The 19,200-nt window shown below is 34.9% G+C and overlaps 1 pseudogene; it reads right to left on the minus strand.

Annotated features, from left to right (window-relative positions):
* Positions 1 to 1,401: 1,401 nt before the first annotated feature.
* LOC133308409 (nuclear-pore anchor-like) lies at positions 1,402 to 18,870 on the minus strand (annotated as a pseudogene).
* Between the last annotated feature and the right edge of the window lie 330 nt (positions 18,871 to 19,200).

Below are 19,200 nucleotides of genomic sequence, written 5' to 3' on the forward strand. Positions count from 1 at the left end.
CTTGCAAGTAGCTTTTTTGAATTGTTGTGGACTGCTCATACAACACTTTGTTACTTGTTTTGTTATTCTATTTTATCCTGATATGATTTTATTTTTTTATTATTATTTTTGGATTGAAAGATGCATATTTATATGCAGATTATTAAACACTGATCTTCTTGGTTTCATAAGCACATTAGGATTTTATACAGATTTTTGTATGCTTTTATGCAGATTTTTTTATGTGATTTTATGCAGAATTTAATTTTTTGTATTTTATTTTTATATTTTTTTTATTTTAGGCGGGCTGGCCCGTAGCCCGCCAGCCCACTCATAAAACGGGCCGGGTTACTCAATTCAACCCATTTTGTCAAAACGGGCCGGGGCGGGCCAGCCCATTTTGGGCGGGCTAGTGGCGGGCCGGGGCGGGCTGGCCCATATTGCCAGCCCTGTCAAGAGTATACATGTGAATCTCAACTTCCATTACATTTATTTATACTAGGGTCAACCCAAACATGGAAGTTTAATTAGCTGAACTTATTATCTCCCCAATTATTATTTGAATGTATACGATCGGGAGTTGTTTGAATCATCTTTTTTATCTTCTTTTTTTAGTTAGAAGCAACTTATAAGCTAAAGTCAAAAAAAAAATAACTTATAAAAAAGTTAAGTTATTTGATAACTGTATAAATTTTTTAGCTGAAAAGTCACTTAAAAGCACATATTTTAAGAAAACTCTATATATATATATATATATATATATATATATATATATATATATATATATCTTTATAGCTCTTCATTTTAAAAAATAATAATTTAAGAAAAACTAACAAGTGCTTAAAAAAAGCTTCTCCTAATAGTTTTTAACTTTTAACTTTTTTTATTATTATAAAAAAAAAACTTTTCATTATAAAAGTTTTTCTAAAAATTTGTAGCTTGTGACATAAAAAAGAGAGAATCTAAAATAGCAATAGTAATGCTGTATATTCAGTTGAAGTAGTTAATGGTGGGGTGGGGTTATCATTGTGGTGACGAATCTTGTATGTATTTTTACAAAAAGGAATTTATCTATTTTTCGGGATCTCGAAGAGAGGGTGAAAACACATAAAAACTCTTGCATGAAAATAGAAAAATAAACGTAACTCCAATCTTTTAAAACATGCATATTTCTAAGGCGACTAGATTTCAAGAAGAAATTATATAAATGGAGACTTCAACTAGACTTGTTAAAAAAAGAAAAAAAACTTTGTTCCTTTGACAATCTCATTCTCCATACATTTTTTTGATTGGTTATACAAATACATAAAATCATTGCATAAACGTGCAGACCTCATTTGTTTAAGTGAATTAAATTTAACAATGAAAACTCATCATCTAATCAAAAGTGTTTTATTCCACGGAAAGAATTCAAATCTCACCATTCAAAGAGGGAATATATTCTTCCATGTTCCATGCAAAGTTCAATGAAAAGAGATATAAAATAAAATCTTAATTCCATTTTCTCCCCCAACATGAGAGCCTCTCATTCCTGGAATGAACATGAGATTAGTTAAGCATTGAGGTAAAATACAAGGAGAATTTAGTGCAAAGCCAAATTGTATTTATACATGAGAACTAATCGCCCATTTACAACTACTCATTGTTCTATACTGTCATTGTCAGACTAGGATGTTTCCAACACCAATGGCAAGTAAAATAATTTGCAGACGGTGAATTTGTTGATTCAAGTTTCACCAGTTGGCGGTCTGCGTCCTCGAAGAACTCTGCCGCGGGGAGAAGCTCTTCCACGACCTCTAGGAAGTGCAGAAACCACCCCAGCCTGTCTCAATTGAGCCCTCTCTCTCGGGCTCGCTGTGATAAATTTATGGTTGTTGACGGAGTACTAATAGGTGATGTCTGCTTTATCTCTTCTGTTTCAGATGGAACACTACTGGTGGTGACTGGCTTTGAAACAGGTAAGTTCAATTTAGAGGTACTACTTTCTGCAGCACTACTCGCCAAAGTACCCTGACTCACGACAGCTGCAGGATCAGCTACCTGATCAGTCTCAACTGATATTGGTTCGTTCCCATCAGCAGCCTCCTCAGCCAAGTCACCTTCATCATTCTTATCATCACTTAAAAGCTCAGGAGAATTAATCTCACCAGCCTCTAGAGCTTCATCATCAACCCTAGCTGGGGAACGTTCAGGGGTTGCAGCAGGCTCCGCTTGACCTTCCCGAGTTTCTTGGTTTTCCACTATGTTAGATAGATCACTGCCACACTCAAGATCTCCAGTCTCTGGCAACACTTTCGCGGTCGCCCTCACTGAACCGACTTAATTCTCCCTCCTCTCTCTCAGAGTGCCAATGTTGATTGCTGGTTGTCTGCTTCAGTGTGATCCCTCTGAATCTCATCAGACTGAACTATTGATTCAACAGGTTGATCTAGATTCTCTTCTGAAATTCCGGTTTTGTCACCTTGTAATTCTTCTTGACTCGTACCACCCAAGTGTTGCGGATCTTTGGTTTCCTCGTCTTTCCCAAGAGCAATCTCACCTTCCTCATTTTGACCTCCTCATTTTGGCCTTGTGGCAACTCACCACCGTCAAATGATTCTTCGGTGATTGGATGACTGCCAGTAAATTCCGGAGTTGTAACAGGCTGTTCTTCAGCACTATCTTCTGGGGACTCTGATCGTTTTGATTTCTTCAATACAGGTACCACTACATCAGAGCTCTTTTCACCAGGTGTGACAGATTCAGAAGTGGAGGTAGGAGCAATGCGTTTTCGAGACAATGGTTGAGATGATAGAGCATAATTGCTTGGAGTTTCTGTGTCACTAGAAGGTCCAGGCTTGCGATTGAGATGGTCTTTTTCTATTTTTAGGGTTTCAATCTCTTTCTTATGGCCATCCAGCTGAATTTCTCGTTCCCTCATAAGATTCTCTGTATCAGCTCTTGCCTTTTGTGCTAGTTCACGCATTTTCTAGTAAGAATTCAAGAAAGTTATGTTTCTTAGTAACACAAAACACTACACCATGCAACAGATTTTACCGGAATATAAGTCAACAAACAAACCACACGAGGCTATCTTGAAAAGTCAACACAAATCAGTTGATGATGGTGATACATGCAAGAAATTTTGTCAACAAAGAACGGCAAGGAGATATGGGAAGAGGACCAAAATAAAATTCGTTTTTTCTAGCTCATCAGTAAGCAACATTTTTATGAACCTTTTATAACAAGAAAATGTAAACAACCAAAAAGGAAACAGGTAAAGGGCATATCCATATACCTGACACTCTTCAAAGTTGTGCTTATTTTCTTCCCTGAGCTGCATGTTACTCTCACGAAGTAAGTTCATTTCCCTAATCTGTAAATGATATTAAAAAAGATCTTATTTGATTAAAAAGTAGATCAACTTATTATGTCATCAAGAACCAAGCCATAGATAATGAGGAAAAGTAGATCCTGACAACAAGATTCTCAACCTGAAGCTGCAATGATTTGAACTCTTCTTCGGTAAACAAAAATGATCTTGATTTTGCACGCTCAGCTTCTAGCGATGCATGTGCAGACTCTTCCACCTTCAAGGCACTATCAAGCTACAAAATACCATTAAATACACGAAATATAAATTTCAAAGATGGACACAAGAAACTGAATTCAAAAATCAAGTTCTTCACATGAATGACCCTTCCCCAAACATATATATGACATAAATGCACTCCTCTATATCCGATTGAGTTCCAAACACATGCTATAGAATATGAAAAAACAAAATACTATTGTTAAAATAACAAATCATAATGTAATAGCTCTATCTCTTCATGCGGAGAACATCAGAAGGGCTGGCAGCTGTTTAAACAGTTTAAAAAACCGTAACACACATCCACATCAAGGGCCTTAGGTGACAGTAACAGTGAAAATCGTAAGTTTCTTTGAATCCAGAGTTAATAATTGTCAGAAGGAGAAGTTATAGGGAAAAGGCAAAGAAAATATAACAAAAAAATTGCTGCCCTCAACAACAAATCCTTACAAAACCAAAGACAATCATCACCCATTTCAAATTAGCAGAGAAACTGAGACTGGATAAGAGATTAGGTTGAGATACAGATAAAAAAAATTAAAAATATAATTATACGAAGATTGGAAGAGAATAGATATTACTCATGTCAGACAACAGGTGTTGATTCAGAATGATATATCACGTAATAATAGAATAATGGAATATAAAATATCAGTTATTGGAGCACTTGCTAAATCATTTACCTAGCCATAAGAAGGTAGGTTGAGAGATTAGGTATTACACACAGAATACAGATGTTTATATGTTAAGATATAAAAAACATATCAAAGAAGCAACTGTGCAAAATTTAACCTGTGACTGTAATCGCAGTTTTTCTTGTTTTAACAATGTAACTTCTGTTTCTGCCTGTGTCAGTAGAAAAATAGTATTAGACAACCAAGAGATGAACATACAAAAAGAAGAAAGAGAGAGTATTAGCAAGACTAAGGTATTTACAATTTCTTTTGAACGTCGGAGATAATTAATCACATTTTGAAGGCCAGCATCACTAAATGTATCTGCACTACTACTTCCAGATGAAATGCCAGCAGCAATACGCTCCTTCTCAGCCCATTGAATATGTGAAGCCTCAAGTTGGGTATGCAGTATTTTATTCTGAAGAATGTTGATAGTGTTCCTCAAGTAAATAAAACAATAGCAACTAGTATAATACAACATAAGACGGGCAGAAATATCAAATGAAATGCCATATGGCATTCTAACTTCCATGCATTAAAAATCCTCAAATCATCAATAGGTCTGTTGCCATAGCATATGAACCAAAAATTTATACCCAGTTCTTCAATGACACATGCAATTGAACAAATGAGAAAAACTAGAATGAAGATGAAAAGATGAAATTAAGAAGAAAATTGGAGGATAAATAGATAAGGAATCCTCCACAACGGGAGAAAGGAAAAATAAAACAACAAAAAAACTAGAAGACATCAGGGGAGCAAAATTACCAAATCCTAAATCAATTGCTTAGCCAAAGAAACTTAAGAAAATATCTGACAGTTACATATTAAAAATAACATCAACGATATTAATTAGATCATGTCCTGAATAAATCAAGTTCCAAACAAAAACAATTCGCCCATAATTAAGATTTTATATAAAAGTTACTCAAATAAACCTGATATGTAAGTATCTATGACATAATCATACAGTTTTCAGCAAAAAAAAGTTTCTTTTTGTACTGAAGCACATTAAAAACAGTCATAAAAGATATTCTCAATGACCTGTTCATTGATTTCTTCGTATTTCTTTTCAGCATCTTTCCTCGATATCTCTAGTCCTGCCTTCTCCTCTTCCCACTTAGCCTTTAGTTCATTCTGTCAAACACAATATAAAAATTGCAATTATCATTTAAAACTTAATGACTTTCTATTGATTACATAAAAAAGACATCGTGACAAATCAATTGGAACAAAACCAAAAATAACATAAAGAAAGGCCAAAAAAACAGATAAAATAGCAAGTACTCAAGATGGAAGGTAAAGTTGACAAGTGCAGAAGCAAACCAGCACATAAATCAGAAATATTACCCACGGCCTTGGTTTCCATCACTCACATCCAAATGTCCTCAAGCAAGAATAAATTAAAAATCCAGTGGAATTAGCACTTTAAGAAAAGGGATGGCCTAGTGTAATTAGGTGTTTATACTAAAAGGCCTATTACCCCAAGCCAAATTGCCCCAGCTCATTTTGGTCCAAGGACACAGGGCGGAACAGGTTGGGCTAGGTTGGCTCTTTTTTAGTTCAAAAGATTTAATAAGTCAGGTATATATGCCTGAATTTGGGGGTTAGGTTGGAAACATGGAATATGATCCAACACCCGGAGAAACACATTTCTCATCTCCTTTCCCACATTCATTCTCCAATCACAGCCTGAGTTGCTGGCTCATTCTTCAAAAGGCACGCGGTCAGTATTTCTGATTTTGGAAACAATAAGTTGCATTTAAGAATATTATTGAGTATCTACACTTCCCCTTTAACTCTCAAAATTCTCCCTCTCTTTTTACCATCTTCCCGAAATCTTTCTACCCTATACAATTCTATTCACTTAATAAAATACAGCAGGGTTCTAGTAGTTATATAATCATCATTAACTTCAGTACAAATATCTCATTTCTTTAAATTGAATAAACTTTATGTAAGAACCAATTCAACCCAAAAACTTAAGTTGTTAGGTGATGGCCTCTTTAATGGTTTATATTATACTCTAACACGCCCCCTCACACGAGAGCCCACTGGGCTTGAAGGGTGGATCATGCACAGGCCCACCTACCTGTGCTAAAAAAATTCCACAAGAGAAAGTGGGGGACGGTGAGGATCGAACTCAGGACACGAGGCTCTGATACCATGTAAAGAACCAATTCAACCCAAAAGCTTAAGCTGTTAGGTGAGAGCCTCTTTAATGGTTTATATTATACTCTAACACTTTAGAATCAAAGTTTGAACCACGTAACACTCTAAATTCATGTTTTCTTATTGAGTCAACTAACACAATTAAGATTTAAAACTAAAAAGTTTAAAATAATAATAATAACAACTTATCATCCCACCATTTGTATGTGGAAATCAAATTAATGACTTTCAATGAACCACACATCTTGACTACCATACTGCAATCAAGCTATCACAGTTATACATATCAGGAAAATGGTAATGAGAACATAACATTCAAACTATTTTTCTGCTGTTGCACCTGTAATAGTGATTCAGTAATGCCTCTTCTATAACATGACCACTCATAACCAAAGAAAAGAACAATGTATCTATCATTATCGGTCATATACGTGTGTGTATGAAACCTTAACTATCGACTACTCAAATAGTTCATGAAGAAAAATCACTAAGATTTAGACCGGCTATTTCTTTTAAAACTGCATGACGCAAAGCAGCCAAAGGTAAGGTATATTAATCCTATGATAAGCCACCAAAATAGAGTAAACCAAACCAACTAAGATATCATAAGGGGCTCCAATAAATACCTCAGGATTTTTGAACAAAAATATATAAGAAGGCAGAAACAATAAACGAACTATAGTATAAGTATCAAAAAAGAAACAAATAGTAAATGTAAATATGGAATGAATATGAAATTTTACATTTTCAATTTTCTGAGCATCAGCTAGTTTACGTAATTCAGATGCCTCCTCCTGGAGCAAGGCCAGTGCTTTAGATGTTTTCGTCAACTCCTGAATTGTTTCAGACTGGAGAATAACCTGTGCCATTAAAAACATCTAACATTAGAAAGAATGAAAAAAAAAAAAAAATAGCAGAGTATGAAATGTGTTATCTCCAAGTTTCCAACAGTTTGTAAAAATGATCATAAAACAAAAAATATTCACATCTCCAAAAATTAACTATCTAAACAACAGAAATAAAAGTAAAAAAAAAAGAATCAATGGAAACAATTAAGGGGATGTTTGGTTTGTTTTCTATTTTCATTTCCAGTAGATATGTTTTCATTTACAATTATAAAAAGTCACCCTGTTTTCATTTTTGTATCCTATTTTCAAGTGATTTCAATTTATTGTACAGGATATGGTGAAAACAACATTTCCTAGTTTTCATAATTTCAAGGTTATCGGAAACAAAATGAAAACAAGGTTGCAATTTTGTATTTCTTAATTAAAACAGGATAAAAATAAACACCCTGCAAGATAGATAAGCATGCTGAATTCTAAAAAAGACATCCCCTAGTCAGAAACCCTGAAATGGGTTGAGTTTTCAGAGAGAGAGAGAGAGATGAGAGAGCAGAGCTAATGCTCATCCCTAAATGATAGCAAATCAGAACCCCGGCACTTCTGCCCAAAGTAGTCAAAATCACGATTTTGCAATTTTTCACAGTAAATGATCCAAATCGGTTGCTGGATCACAATTGCATAAGATCGAGTGAGATCACCGGGGAAGATAGTGGGATTGCGTGATCGCCGATTAAGCTTTTGGGAGAGTTGGTTGCTTGACAAAAATGCTGGAGAGTAAGATATCCTCAACAAATGCAAAACGAAAGGAGAAAACAAAGCACAGAAAAATAAAAGGCACGTCTAAAAAACTAGTCAGTGTAGGAGAGAAGTCTAGTCTCCTAAGAAAAATAGGATAGCCAATGCACAGCTCTCTTAGGAAAAAAAAATTGAAATGAACACTGCTAATCCTGATTGCCCAGCAGCCCTTGGAAATGGATATTTAAGATAACAAAACAAAAAACAATATCAGCATAATTATTTACTAGCTACTTGAATCTAAATATTAGTCACTCAATTAAATGAAAAAATAAAATCAGATAGCCAAGCAACTTCAGCACACAAAACAAGACTCATGCAACAATCTACTACAAACAAATTTTGCTATATACGAAGAACAATCTTTTAACCTGTCTTTCATAATTGGTTTGAGCTCCACGCCATTTCTGATGCTCCTTGTCCAGCTGCTCTTTAAAACTAGAGATCTGAATTTCCATTGCTGAAATTTGAGAACTGCATGCACAAAAAATGTGAGACATAAAACCAAACAAGCAGCAAATTTAACACTGTAGTACTCAGATACAACTTACGATTTGGTTAAAATTTCTTCTTTAAGATTTGTTATTTCAGCCAAAGTAGATGTAAGAGCCTCTTCCTTTCCCCAAGTTGCAGAAGCCACTTCTTCAGATTTCAAACTAGATTCATTTTCAAGCTCTGAAACTTTCTCATTAAGCGAATGAAGTTCAGCTTCTAGTGCTTTCTTTGCATTGTCAGCCTATACGCGTTACAAAGAAGACAAACAAAATCCATTTGGTACAATAGCAAATAGCATGGAAAATAGCTTTCAAGATTCAAGTATGTTAGAATACCTCCATCTTATAGTTCTCATGTGCAACTTCTATCTGTTTAAGTGCCTCTTCATTCACCTCAGCAATGCTCTTATACTTCAAATAAATGCAAACCGGCAGTTAGTTTAATTATAAATTAAATATTACTTGTTTGAAAGAATAAAATAATAACCTGCAGCATGTGAGTTTTGTTAGCATGTGCTTCCTCTTTCAATTTTTCAATCTCATCCTTTGCTGTTTGCAATTCAGCAACAACCTAGATAATGATAAAAAACCAACGTCAGGCACAAATGCAACAAAAGTAATGCATGAACACACCTACTTATTGAAGTGAAAAAATTGTAATAGATTCTATCATCTATATATGTAGCGTGTGTGCTCTGATTAGACAGCAATTTTCACTCAAACCCCATATTTCTTAGTCCTATAACTATACCTTTCCCTGTCTTTTGTGCCTAAAGATTGGTACAATCCCATATATTTTTCTTGCTTGTCAACATTTTTTCAAGTTCCAAGCTTAATAGTACTCTCTTTTAACTGTAGCCTTCTCTTGAAAACTTTTATCCCACCACCAAGATTAGAATAAACAGAATAAATATCAAGATTGCAGGGAAGTAAATATGTACAATAAACCTCCACTCAAGCACCAATTAGCAAATAACAGTACCAGTTATACACTCAAACTGGACTTCCATAAAATGGATGTCAAACTTCCTTCTCTAACATTCCAGCAATTATATAACACAGCACATGTCATGAATCTATCTGTAATCAACAAGATACTTGACCAAAAGGAGTAACACATAGATACAATAGGATAGACTTCCATTTAAGCTAATGTTTTTTCATAAGCACACAAACTAATTGACAGTGTTTCCAAAGAAAATCATAGACATGCAGATAGATGCTAAAGCTTTCTCATATTGATATCTTTTGGCCATGTTTTTGAAGATTTTGTTCTGCGCTCTTTTTGCTGCTTTTGATTTTGAGGATATTGATAGGATAAACTCTCCAATCAGGAAGAAAGGAAGATTTATATTAATGTGAGAAATGAATTTACAAGGAAGAATAGCAGGAAAATAAGAGCAGAATGTTCTCAACAATGGAGGATCTCTACAAGCCCCAGCTTCAAGCTGCAACAAAAAGAAATGAAAATTGCATACATCTACGATGACTGCATCCCCTCAAAATACCGAAGATTCCACTTTTCTCTCTTCTCTCACTAAAACACCACTTACCCCCAAAAATAACTGGATTTATTGGGGCTTGGGCCTGCGGGAGTACACCTTGAAGGGTTTGGCTGTTTTAGGAAACTCATTCATATCATTTCGGCTCTCCACTTTACCAGATATATTATCCTCCTTTGTGTTTCATTGTTCCATCTAATAAATTTTTTCTTTCATTTTATAAAAAGGGAGCTATAAAAATTCATAATGAATGCAAAGATTTTAACGATATAATGATATTCAACAAAACACACCAAACCTTATACCTTAATGAGTGTAAAGCCTAAGACTGATAGTTCTAAAAAGACAACCATTAGCAACAAACCTCACAAATTTAACAAAACCAATCAAAGAAAACAAACCTTATCATCCGTGGAACCCATTTTTCTTTGAAGACTTAAAATTTTTGCCTGTGTATAGAAATCGTAGTTAGTCTTTACAACAATTCATTGAGAATATGTACAAGAGAGCAACCTAAATCAAGTACCTCAGCAACGGAAGCCCTAGATTCAGCAGATGCAACTGCACGCATTGCATTAGCTAACTCTTTGCTCATGTCCTCAACATGTCTCAGAGAATCTTTTATGGTCTGGTCCCGATCTAGTGTGAGTCTCCGCACATTTTCACGCTCTTCTTGTAACTCTTTCTTGGCCTCAGCCCATTCCCTCTAAAAAGTGAGAATTTATGATAGCCATAACAATAAATCATTAAATAGAGACAAGTATGTGCTTCTCTAAGAAATTTTTATTATTATTCACAAGTTAATACAAAGAGTTTATAAGGAAATAAGAAAACACACCTCCAATTTCTTTAAATATTCTTCATGCTTTATCCTCTCCATGGTTCTTGCTTCCTACAGTTTCCAAATTAAGTAAACTTCCAAATAGAAAGTATTCAAGAAACATCAAAGTAACATCCACATTGAAGACAATAACCTACCTCTCGAACTTCCTCAGCACTCTGTATGGTAGCCAAACTAGCCTGCAGCATTAAGTGTTAGAATATACATAATTTATAGGACATAAAAAAAAAACACAAAAAAATCCTGACCTGCAAGCGCTGCACTCTTTCAGATAAACTGCGAACCTCATCAGATGCTCTCTTTTCAGCATTTGATATCACTTCCTTTTCGTGCTTTAAAACAGACAACTGAAATAAAGATAAGAAATGAGTTCATTAAAAAACAGGTACATGTACATCTCAGTACAAAAGTGTATAAAATTTTAAAAAATTGGATATTTAACTGGAATAAAATCTTAACCTCCATGAAAAGTTTCCGAGACAGCTCCTCAGCAGCATTCAATGACTCAGAGCTTTCACGCAATTTCCGTTGGTAGTCAACAACTAGCTGAGAAAACTCTACATTTCTTGCTAAAATGCCTTTTGCTTCAGCTTTCTAAAATGTCATCCAAAAATCCATATATTAGTACAATACAACACAGACATACAGGGAGAAAGCATTTAATGTTACAGACAAGTGATTGCCTGTTGTTCAAATTCTTTCATAAAGCCATCAAGTCTCTCTCTAGCAAAGTTTGCTTCTAGTGCCATCTTGTCACGATCTGATTGCAATACAATAATCTCACTCCTGAAGATATGGAAAATTTTAGACTAAAAAACCAATAATTACATGAAAGCATGTGGGTATCTATATGCTAAGAACAAATTCAACCCAAAACCTTAAGGTGTTGGGTGAGGGCCTTTTTAATGGTTTATATTATTCTCTAATACACCCCCTCATACAAGAGCCCTTTGGGCTTGAAGTGTGGATATTGCACAGGCCCAATGTTTTTGGTTTTACCTTGTGCTTACTTTAATTCCACTCGAAAGTGGGGGGCGGTGAGGATCAAACTCATGACCTTGTGGTCGCTGAAGCTTTGATACCATGTTAAGAACCAATTCAACCCAAAACCTTAAGGTGTTGGGTGAGGGCCTTTTTAATGGTTTATATTATTCTCTAATACTACATATGGATCAAATATAATATTTAATTATCCAGAGATCATTCCTCTAATAAACATTGAAGTCACTTGGTTAATTGATTTAAAAAATAAAAGCATGTTGATTGATGAGGGACCACGAGTTAAAGGAAGTTAGAGAAAAAAAGAAACTTCGTTTATAATTAAGAATAAAAAACAAAGCTGAAAAAAAATACAACTCCGCGTGTATAGCTTCTGCTAAATATTGATTATATCGTAAGCTTACATAACCTAATTAGTTTATGAGGAATATATTTCTCATGTTGTATGAGAAAAAATTATCTCATGCACAAATAAAAAAATATTATAGACCCACATAGTGGACAGAACCCTTCCCTAGACCCTGCACATAGTGGGATCTTTATAGCACCACGCTGCCCTTTAATAATCAATGTTAACTATAACTGTTTAATTCAGCAGCTTACTTCTAGGTTTCAATTTATTATATAATCTTCTTTCTACAGCCAATTAGACACACTAAATAACTACATAAGCATATTTATATTAACAAATTACAAAAACATCTGTACTATATTTTTCCTCCTATCAAATTAAAGTTAATGTTGTTTACACATGACATTAACTGCAAATCCCCCTAAAAAGTTAACATAGCAGAAAAGTTGGGTTTAAAAAGAAAACAGCAAAGATCCAATATGTTCGGAGACAACAATAGGCTTTTTGGTGATTTGGCTTCAGCAACATGGCTATTTTCTTCCTATTATGCATTACTTCAAACTGAGGTAATAAGTAGGCAGAGTCATAAACCAAACACAAATTATGATGCATCATAAACAAGAATAGCGTAAAGTAAGCTTGCAACATTACCTTGACTTTGCTAAGTCATTCTCAAGGCATCTCACACGATCTAAAGCTTTTTCCAGGGACTTCTTAGTAACTTCCTATAGTAATGAAAACAACAACATATATAACAATTGTTAAATGGCTATCGCGTGAGGGGACGTGATATGTATAAACCTATTCATGATCCTTCACCCAAAAAACTAATATTTTGACAACTTTGATCCTAGACAGGAATTATGAGTTGGAACTGTCTCTATCTGCTCCAACATTTGCTTTACCTGTGAACTTTCAATCAATGTCTTCAGGTTGATTCTTCCAACTTCTGCAACATCTGGTAAATCAAAAATCAATAAATGTAAGGCGCCAACAGTCCAAGAGGCACAGACACTAGTCAGACAATAAATAACCCAAGCAGCAATAGAGCTAATTTACACAAGTTTATAGATCAAAAAGTTTCACTCGGATAATGATATTCCATACATATTCACATTTCTCACATATAACAAAAATACTTAAACTGACATGCATAACCAATCTAACAAACAAATAAATTAATGCAATGGGATTGCCTAACACATTCTTCTGTGAACAAACAAACAATCGTAACCAATATGCAATGATTTACAAAACTTTTCATGCAATTGACCAATGAGGAAGTAACCCAGAAGCATTTTATCCTAGGCACTCACACAAGACAAAAGACAGAAAGAAAGGGGAGGAATCATACGTCTATCAATGTTCCCTCTACATTGGTAGCAGGTTATATGCATGTGAATAAGTTTACACATAAATCTGAAGACCCAGAAAGCACAACTATGGCACTGGACAAAAATATGATACCAACATAGACACAATAATATGGCAAAATAAAAAAAAGACCCATTTATCCAATTCTTATGATATCCCACCAGTCTTGGCACAAAAGTTACTAAATTCTTTTTATAAAAAAAGTCCCGTCTATGAAATTATTATGAAATGCCACCAGTGTTGTAGTATGCACACTAGGAGAATTCAACAGCATCCAATGAAAATCTATACAGATACGAGTCCAACACCATATCACCAGCCATTCTAAAGTGCTTGAGCTTCTTTGCTGAAGGGAAAATATAAACGTGCTTGTTTACACTTTCATTTGGCCAACATTATTACATCCTATAGGACATCTTCATCTCATTAGTTATTAGGGTGGAGAAGTGAACAATAATGCTGTTCATTAGAAGTTTAGAGCATAGTTGTCAATAAGGGGCAGCCCACCCCACTTAGCCCTAACTCACAAAGGCTTGCAGCCCACAAACATAGGCCAAAAAGCAGTGTGCTAGGTCCAACAGATGGCATTCCAAAGTTAGAATTTCAAAGAAATTATATAAAGCACATGATCCTCTTATATCCGATTGCATCCATTCAAAAATGTTCTAGTGTTTCAGTTTTTAACAATACAGAAAGTTTGATCTTTTTGGTTACACTAATAACTCCACTTTCTCAAACCTCAAAACATTTTAGTTGTTCTTATTCTCATATCCTATATTATATTATGGGTTTGCTTTTTCTACAGTCAATGCAGATAATTTATCTACATTGAGCCAAAAACGACGTCGTTTTGGAGCTGAAATCAAGGTATTTTTGTAATTATAACTTATTTCAGGGTTATAATAGTCTTTTTCATTATAATTTTTTAATTTTTCAACCCAAAACGATGTCGTTTTAGGAGCGAATGTAGATAACTTATCTACATTAACTGTAGAAACATCAAAGCCTTATATTATTGGACAAACTTGTTATGAATGACTGAATCCTCTTAACTAAGCAATTAGATATGAGACCTTCATACAGATGTAAATAATTAAGAATTTGATTTGAAATCATTTAACTCAATTGTACCGAAGGAATTGGACTCCAAATTCAATATTATCACAAGCTACCAATTCCTTTAATTTTGAACTCCAAAAGCTTTTTAAGTTACTTATTTTTTTACTAAAGTACAATTTTAAGGGGATACAGCTTGATATTTTGCTACATTGAAGAGCAGATAGATTACAATGACATATGGATTGAGTCTGAGTCATCAAACAGCTCCCACGTGTCTTTCGCAATCAGATCAGCTACAATTTCTTTATGCAAATTTCCTATGCTAGCCAAATCTAACATCTTTGGTAGGCATGAATTAACAATTGTCCATTTGTCCCCATTAAAACCCTAACAGATTCCTTTCTTCCTTCAACTTTCCCTGAAACCCATCAAATCCCAAAATCCTATTCTCACTGCTAACGTTCGCAGGACCAAAACAACCACCAATTGATTATTTAAGCCTCAACCTAATCACTGCTAAGCCTGCTTACTTTCACCTCTATCGCATAACCTTCCAATACACTTTTCTTCCGTTAATTCACCCTAGAAAAACCTTAATCCTTACCCATTAAAATCCATAACCTTTTGTTGTCCTTGTTAAGAACCAATTCAACCCAAAACCTTAAGGTGTTGGGTGAAGGTATATTTAATGGTTTATATTATACCCTAACACAATAACTGGTATGCAATTTTGCTTTCAAATATACACAAAGAAGAGCAAGGGCGAGCCCTGTGACTGAAAGGTCACGACTGGGAAACAGCCTCTTGGCAAAAAATGCCAAGGTTCCCCCCTTCCCTCACAAGTTGGGGAGCCATATACGCCACAGTTTTCCCTTTTAAAAAAGAAGAGCCATCCCATTAAGCCTCTATTCTTACTCAAAATTTATAGCATCAGAAAAAAGGGAGAGGGAGATTAAAGGAAAATAAATATTTCTGAAACCTGCAAGAGCTTCTGAAGATTGGCTATGAGATAAATGAAGACTATGCTCCTCCTCATACAACCTCTTATACATTGCAACCTAGAAGAAGTGGGAATGATGAATAGAAACACAGAGGTATAATAAATATTAACAAATCGAGGAGTTACAGCCTTTGGAGTTACAGAAAACCCCTATCCCCTCCCCAGGCTGCAGACCTCTTGTTATAACCAAAACAAAAACTATATAAAAGCTTACAGATGTACGAAGAGATTCAATCATGTGCCCTTGCTCTTCTGCTCTTTGTAGCACAGCCGCAACTTTAGAAGCAGCTTCTTCAGTATGTTTTTTGAGCTCCATTTCAAGCTTCTCCTGCAATTTAATAGTTCAAAATAACAATAATAATAATTATTATAATAATAATCATCTGAGAGTCCTTGCAGGCTGAAGCACGAGGATGGTAAAAAAATTATTTTCCAACCAACCTTGAATTCCACCTCCTGGTTTTCAATCTGGCAAGAAAGACTACGTACAAGGCTTCGAAGTTGGACATTCTGCTCAACTAGTCCATTAATATCCTTGAAGGTTAACTGCTTCCAAAATTTCAATTGAACCCATTTAAAATTGAAACAGACAAGTCCAACAAGAGAAAAAAATAAATCCAAAACAGCTTACAAGGTGTTCTGAGATGACATTTTCAGCTTCAGTCTGTATACTTGACCTTGAAGCAATATGTGAAGCATCATCAACAATATCATACCCAATTGACCCACAACGAAGTTGTATGTCTCGGCATTCCTTCAAAAGTACTGTCACCTGTAAGGAATCAATTATCAATTAATAAATTAATAATATAGGAAAATCGGTGAATGAACTGAACTACAAACAAGGCTAACAAGATAAAAACAGCAATCATGATTTTGATGACTAAATACAGTAAAACAAACAAGTTATTTTCATTCAAAGACAGTATTTTGGTGCAAAAAATTACTTCTTAACAAGCTGAAGGTTTTAGGCTTTAGCTTCTATGCAAGCACCATAAAAGCAACTTCCATTGTAAACTTGAAGTTCTAATCGTTATTTTTTTAGAAACAGCTTTCTTTAAGTTAGAAGTATTGAAAATAGACTGATAAGAACTTCCACATCATTATAATAATATTATGTAATGGTTATATTCACTCTATGTAATAGAGCTTCCGTTGTGCTATTGACACAGATGGATTTAAAACATTGTCTCTCTTTTCCATGTCATTAAACATAGTATAAAGAGGTACCATCCTCGGTGACCTGCCTCATCTCATCATCGTTGCCATGTCCCCCAACCATAATTATATTTTTTGTCAACCTTCTCTCATCAATTTCTTTTGCTGCATCTCAACAATCGTACTGATCATCGTCTGCCACTTCTCCTCGTGATCCTTTGCGGCCAGCCACCCCACTAGAAAAAAGATTCCAGCAACTTTTCAGGTGAACGAGAAAATATTCCGGTGAGTTTTCTAGTGACCACCGGATCTGGAGCAACCCTCAAGTCCGGCGCATCCTCGATGGGGAGAAATTTGGCACTTGCACACTAGTGCCATCGGATAGCCTCATATGTTGACTGTCCTTGTCGTACTTCGTCCTAGATGCTCCTTGGTGCCAACAGTTCTTGAAATGCAGCCCGGCTCATCAGAATCTTGTCCTAGCTACAAAACTGGCCCCATCAAGCTTTCGTAGACTTGCTTTGATTGAGTCTTTTTATGTGGTTGAATTTCCAACTTCTGCCCTTCATGAACTTGGAGAAGTTTTACTTCTTGTCATGTATCATCACTTGAGAGGACATTTCTACAGCTGATTATTCCAACAAATTCTCTTCTTCCTTTGTTATTCAATATTTTTCAACCAACTCTTGAGGCTAATGGTCATTCCAGTCACCTTGCAGCATTTGTCATTTCTCCGACGTCTCTAGCATTCCTAGGTTGATTTTGCAACCATATATTTTGGAACCCAAATATATTATTTGGTTAATTTTTTATTTGTAAGCATTCATTAGTAACAAGCTTAGAGCTTTAATAAGCTTTAGCATAAGGGGAAGTGTTAGAAGTATTGAACATAGGTTGGATGCTAACATCATGGCTGTTTTAGGAAGGAATGAAAAAGGATATCCAACGATTTATTGTTGAATGTGATGTTCAATGCAATAAAGCCCAAACACTATCTTCGATACGGATGCTTAAGCCTTTACCAATTCCAACTCAAGTATGGGCAGATATCTCCACGGATTTTATGGAAGGGCTACCCAAATCCTATGGAAAAGACAGTATCTTGGTGATGGTCAATAGATTGACTAAATTTACTCACTTCCTACTCCTTAGACATCCTTTCACTGCCAAGGATGTTACAGACTAATTCATTAAAGAGATTGTGAGATTACAAGAATTACCCACTTCCATAGTTTCCAATCGGGATAAGATCTTCCTAGCCACTTCTAGACTGAGTTGTTTTGTAATGCACATACAAAATTGAAGTACAACTCACCTTATTATCTGCAATCGATGGTCAAACTGAATAATATTTTCTGTCCTTTTCTTACTTCCCATTCTTTTGACACCAGTACATTACATAGTTATCTTAATACTCACTTAAGATAGTTTGATCATTTGAAAGGAAGACAAAAATGAAGCATTAGTGAGAAAAGTGGACCAAATTTAAAGAGTAGAAGACCACCTAGCAAAAGATCAGGAATAATACAAATTTTGATTAGCTTTATAGAAATTTAAAGACCATGCTCTAAATGGTTTTATAGAAGTTTTGGATTTTATAGAGCCTGCCTACAGGATAGGCTTGATTGTTGTTGTTTCTCTTCCAAACAAAGCACATTTACATTTTCAGAGCCACTTCTTACAATGACAATAATAACAAAAAGACAAAGACTCCAAACAAAAATCAAGAACGGATAACTTGATGAAATACATATACTAAACATTTTAAACTACATGAAAAAAAGAGAGAATGTTTATCGCTTACCTGTTTTCGAAGGTCATCAATTTCTTTCTGGGCAATATCATAATCCCGTTCATTCCTTCTGAGGTCAGCCTGCACAAGATACACATAAGCAAATCCACATACAACCCAAAAAAAAAAGGTACATGAAACAGTATTTTAAGTTGTAAACCTTCAGTTCAAGGATGGTTTTCTCTAAGTTGGAATTTTCATTCAGGGAGTTTTGCAATTTTTGGTTCATCAAGCTGTATGCGTCAGCCATCTTTTCATGCTCCACTGCAAGAACAGCAGTATATTTATTTTAGTAAAAAATATATGGCATTGATGATTAAGAATGTAACAATAACCCTGCTTGCAGAGCTTTTCCTCTATAACAATAACATTGGACACAAATGATATTTGCTTGAATATTCATCATAACCGAATTATGAAAACTCCTTACACAGCACCTTAAAAATTCCAAAGTGAATTATAGTCCTTGTATATTTTACCCAAGGTGCAGTGCAAATAAAATCATTAGATAACAAGACTACCCCCATCAACCAAGCCCAATAATAGCAACCACCCACTATTGGTCCATTCACATTACATATATAATTAAA

The sequence above is a fragment of the Gastrolobium bilobum genome, unplaced genomic scaffold, assembly GCF_033153095.1.
Source record: "Gastrolobium bilobum isolate Gb01-03AN ecotype WA unplaced genomic scaffold, APGP_CSIRO_Gbil_v1 utg50678, whole genome shotgun sequence".
Taxonomy (NCBI): Eukaryota; Viridiplantae; Streptophyta; class Magnoliopsida; order Fabales; family Fabaceae; genus Gastrolobium; species Gastrolobium bilobum.